We start from the raw sequence: 5,852 nt of genomic DNA on the forward strand, positions 1-5,852 counted from the left end.
TGAAATAGTTTGGGTGTAAATCTGTGTTAAATTTATGAGTGTTACATTAGTTGACCGGTCAACTCAGTTGTCTATTGACGTGACATGATGATGTGCCAAAACTAGAAAAAAAATGCACAAAAGATACTGAATTTTTATTTTTTTCAATTTTAACACTAAGTTTTATTTATTTTTTTTTAAATTTTGACACTCCATTTTTTGTTCCCAATCGAATATCATTTTTTCCAATTTTGTTTAGTGTTAACCATTTTTTATTTGAAACCATATAAATAATTTTTTTACAATTGAAACCGTATAAATATTTTTTTTATTTAAAAACTATATTTAGTTTGATTCTTGCAGATATACTTCTTGATTTGTTGGAAAAATATCCTAATAATACATGAAAAATACGATTATAGTATAATACGGTTATAATATAATTAATATATAATTAGTTTGTTATCTATAAAGTTGGCGTATCTTAGTTAGATTATCTTCGTCATTGTCTAACTAGACATTTTAACTAGTATACCATATTTTATTTAAAGAGAACTAGGATACCACATTTATTATTAGACTCTAACGTCCCATTTTCAAAAGAAAATTTTTCATTTTTAAATAAGGTAGAATCATCATTTACATAAAATCCAAGTTATAAAACCCATTTGTTCCAAAATACAGTTGTTTGAAAATCAGATTAATATGAATAATGTGGAATCTCTATTGTCGATGATGTATGTGTACAATTACGCCTTTGCTTTCCCATGATCACCAATAGTACCTGAAAAACATTTAATCCACAATTGTAAGTCAAAGCTTAGTGAATTCTACTAAAATATCACATACAACACAACCTAATAATCTGCTATGGGTTATCAGCAAAACCTGGGACTATCAGTAGTTCTAAATATCGCATACACACAACAATATAATCAACTATGGGTTATCAACAACCCTTGGACTATTAGCAGTTCTGAGGACTATCAGTAGTCCTATGGCTCATAGCAGCTTATGGGTTATCAGCAACCATATGGACTCTCAACAGTCTGGGTGTTATCAGCAACACAGATACACATATATCAGCAATCAACAAATAAGAACATAAACACATGCAACACCCATACTAATCTACCGGTCTACATCACCATTAGCATACCACTATTGAATGCATAACTATATGTAATCAGATGTGAGATACACATTCGAACAAGTGATCCCACTCTAAAGCCACAACCAAACAAGAAACAGGAAAGAAAGCTTAGATCAAGAGTTCTCATGCTATCTTACATGACTACATACAACCCCTAAAGCCCTCAACTAGATGACTATTGACCTCCTGGTACTCTAACCAGCATACCACTACCCCTATGTCAATATAGAAAACTATGGGTTATCAGTAACCATGGGACTATCAGCAGTCCCAGAGTTATCAATAACTCAGTAAATAATCATAACATCCACCGGTTACTAAGACATAACTAGTCTAGCATACACCCTACTATAACATAGGTAATATAGTGAGAAAACTCACAACCCAATGAACACGACGACACACTCACTCCATGCACTCGTTGCACCTGTGAACCCACTAGCACCAAACAAAGATAACCCTTTCTTAATAATCGAATTCCTTCAAGTTTGATCCAAATTCAAACTGGTCAAAAAGTCAACGGTCAACGATCAACAAAAGTCAACGGTCAAAAGTCTCACGGCCGACCGCCAAGTCATGGTCGAGCTTTTGTCACATCATGGTGGCCAATCCTTTATGCATTTCTTAAAATACTTCAATTGGTACACACAAGAAATAGGCCAATTCAGCAACTTTTTGTTCCATTTCCCGTGGAGTAAAATTCTCATCAGTACGAATCAATGGAATGGCTCCCTGGCCTCTGATATCCATATAAAGGACACGACGAGCACAAATACCTTCTTTCACTTCTATTCTGACAGACTGAATATCTTTTATAAGAAATTGGAGGAAGACCCGACGATTTTTTCCAAGAAATCCCCAACGAAAGATACACACTATTCCGTCTTTTCTATCAAATCGATCATAACCACTACCTACATTCCATGAAATTGTGCACCATAAATAGGAGCTAATAAAAAGACCTGCGATTCCGTAGAAAGACATCACAATTCCTTGTGGAAAAAAAAACTATTTCCTGAGACGGAAATAAAGATATCAAATTTCTACCAAGATAACTCGAGGTTCCAACCAACAAGAATCCTAATGAACCTAAAAAAGGATAACAGCCCAGCAGAAATTACTTGTTTTTCGAGCCCCCGTTATAGGTTCTATCCATATATGTTCTGATCGACAACTCATACTTGATCCAGTTGATTTTTTTGGAATTGAGAGAATACCCCCAAATGAATTTGACTTTAGTCCTTTTTTTTTCGAAGTAACTCGCATCAACTAGCATCCGCTATTATATGTTTACTCTAGTTTTTGTTGTTTTTGATGTTGAAACGGTTTTTCTTTATCCATGGGCAATGAGTTTTGATGTATTAGGTGTATCTGTATTTGTAGAAGCTTTAATTTTCGTGCTTATCTTAATTGTTGGTTTAGTTTATGCATGGCGAAAGGGGGCATTGGAATGGTCTTAGCTCTTGAATATTCAGACAATAAAAAGAAAAAAGGAAAAAAAATGAGATAGCTATGAATTCCATTGAGTTTCCCTTATTTGATCGAACAACCCAAAATTCAGTTATTTCAACTACATTAAATGATCTTTCAAATTGGTCAAGACTCTCTAGTTTATGGCCGCTTCTCTATGGTACCAGTTGTTGCTTCATTGAATTTGCTTCACTAATAGGCTCACGATTCGACTTTGATCGTTATGGACTAGTACCAAGGTCGAGTCCTAGACAAGCGGACCTTATTTTAACAGCTGGAACAGTAACAATGAAAATGGCCCCTTCCTTAGTGAGATTATATGAGCAAATGCCTAAACTAAAATATGTTATTGCTATGGGAGCATGTACAATTACAGGGGGGATGTTCAGTACCGATTCTTATAGTACTGTTCGTGGAGTCGATAAGCTAATTCCTGTGGATGTATATTTGTCGGGTTGTCCACCTAAACCAGAAGCAATTATAGATGCTATAACAAAACTTCATAAGAAAATATCTCGAGAAATCTATCCAGATAGAACTATGTCTCAGCGAGAGAATCGTTGTTTTACTACCAATCACAAGTTTCAGGTTGGGCATAGTATTCATACTGTAAATTATGATCAAGGATTCCTTTATCAACCGACATCTACTTCAGAGATTCCTCCTGAAACATTTTTCAAATACAAAAGTTCAGTATCTTCCCCCGAATTAGTAAATTAGACAGGATTCCTTTGCACATAATAAAAAGTCGCGGCTCAATTTTCATAAATTTCATCGTAAATGTGAAATACTTATAAAAACAATGCGGGAGAGATAAAAAAGATGCAGGGTCATTTGTCTGCTTGGCTAGTTAAGCATGGGCTAATTCATAGATCTTTGGGCTTTGATTACCAAGGAATAGAGACTTTACAAATCAAACCGGGGGATTGGCATTCCATTGCTGTCATTTTATATGTATATGGTTACCATTATCTCCGCTCCCAATGTGCCTATAATGTAGCACCAGGCGGACTATTAGCTAGTGTGTATCATCTTACTAGAATAGAGTATGGCGCGGATCAACTAGAAGAGGTATGCATAAAAGTATTTGCCCCGAGGAGGGATCCTAGAATTCCGTCTGTTTTTTGGGTTTGGAAAAGTGTGGATTTTCAAGAACGGGAATCCTATGATATGTTGGGAATCTCTTATGATAATCATCCCCGTTTGAAACGTATATTAATGCCTGAAAGTTGGATAGGATGGCCTTTACGAAAGGAACACTCTTCCGGCTTGATTACCCCCTAAGAGGAGGATATAGAAGCAGATTTAGTTGCAGGTAGGAGTGAGTCTACCCTGCAAAGCGGCTTCTCGCTTATCCCCATTTGGGAATGAGGAGATCCGACGTCAAGTGCAGGAATTGCTGTCAAAGGGGCGGGAGAGTCTCAGTCCGTGTTCAACGCCTGCTTGACTAGCTCAAAAGGAGGCAGCTGGAGTGTGTAGATGGGCTTTGAAGCAGGGCCACAGATATTTCAATTCGGAGACAGGGTGGAAAGACTTTCGTGAGAAGAGATGGTAGGCTTGATACGGATACAGCTGCTTATCACCCTAGAATCAACCAGTACGACTATACCCGCCTTAATTCCCTCATTCAGGACAGATGGAACCAGGTTATGGATCTGTTCAAGTTGGTCGATCAATCCCTCCTTTGTTTCCCCTGCCTCCGGGCACCTTAGAAGAGATTTGATTGGAAGGAGGGTGAGGAACGAAGACAGTGGTTTGACTGCTGGGATCCCAATCGGCCTGCATCAGCGGAAAATGGAACTATCGAATCACGGGTGACTGCCTTTATCGGGATGGGAGGAATTGCTTAATCGGCATTTCTGTCAATCGGCGGAAGACTCATGCATCCTGGGAGGGTACGACTTCAAGGGATGGACTCGGTCGAACGGCCAACCACTTTCCATTTTTGTAGGATATTAAATCCAAAAGACCATTATTAGCGTGTAGTAGATTGGCCCGAGTGCGTAATACGCCAGTCGAGAAGAAATCCCATCAATGGATACGGTAGAGGAACGAAAGTGGCCGGCGGCGGTGTAGAGCTATAGCTATAAGGAGCGAAGCTCACACACACCGGCTGATGTAGGGTAGGATAAAGTTGCCAATGCGAGTTACGCGCAAAGTTGGACACTTTTTTTGAAGCGTGATGCTGATAAGTCCACTCGATAAGATACAACTTCCGGGGCCTTATGGGGGAGGGCCGACCTTGGTTTTAGCTACTGATGACGGGGCTGCATCGAGGACTGGAACAGGGGCACGAAGCTGCTCCGTGATATTCCAGATGAGTTGAAAGACTATTTTTCTGAAGAATTCGCCATGATATATTTGATCCATGCATAATATCATGAAAAATGGATACAAATTTTTGACTGCTACTTAGTATCGGCAATAGATCTGAAAAAGTATCTAAAAATAAAAACTTTAGATATTTGTACCCTATCGAAGTAAGGAACCATGGCATATATGTTTGGAATAGATTCCATTTTGAGAGAGTTGAATAAGCACTATCTCGTTGAAAAGTTCTATACATCTGCCCTTTCTCAACGCATTTCTTTAGACAAAGATTCCGTTTTTTCCTCTTTTCGGATGGTAAATATTTCTCATAACATGTAGGAATTGCTATGTCATTCTTAATGCATCAAGTTCTTAATCACTAAGGTCACTCATCCATACTTTCCAGAAGGTTTTTCTTCACCTAATGCATCATAAAAATTGGTGTTTTATGGACATGCATGTCTCTTTCAATTTAGGTAAAAAAACAAGGAAGAAAAGAACTCAAACTTGTGCATGAGATCAAAAACACCATAGAACTATAGATTTGGATCATATAACCCCAAAGGGGCCTTAAAGATCCATAAAGTTACCAACTTTATGGAATCCATCCACTCACACTCTCCTAAACATGGAGAGAATGCACAAAAAACCTATATCTAAAAGTGTATAACATAAATCTTGGAACTTGAACACTCACAAAGGCCCAGGGCAAGTGTTAGAAGATGATGATGAGACTTACAAGTTGGATCTATGCACCATGGATGCTTCCTTCTCCTTCAAGACACCAAAACACGACCAAAAGCTCCAAAAACTCAACAATGGGGCTAAGGTTTTGTTTGGAAGTGTTAGAGGCTGAAAAGGATGCCCTAAACCTTGAGTTTAAGGGCTTAAATATGGAAGAAAGCCTAAAAGATCATGGGCTTGGGTTGCAGTTGTTGTC

At 38.0% G+C, this 5,852-nt stretch overlaps 1 pseudogene; it reads right to left on the bottom strand.

Moving 5' to 3' along the window:
• Positions 1–1,756: 1,756 nt before the first annotated feature.
• On the bottom strand, positions 1,757–2,311 carry LOC122197852 (photosystem I assembly protein Ycf4-like; annotated as a pseudogene).
• Positions 2,312–5,852: the final 3,541 nt, after the last annotated feature.

This window comes from Lactuca sativa, chromosome 5 (assembly GCF_002870075.4).
Source record: "Lactuca sativa cultivar Salinas chromosome 5, Lsat_Salinas_v11, whole genome shotgun sequence".
Lineage (NCBI taxonomy): Eukaryota > Viridiplantae > Streptophyta > Magnoliopsida > Asterales > Asteraceae > Lactuca > Lactuca sativa.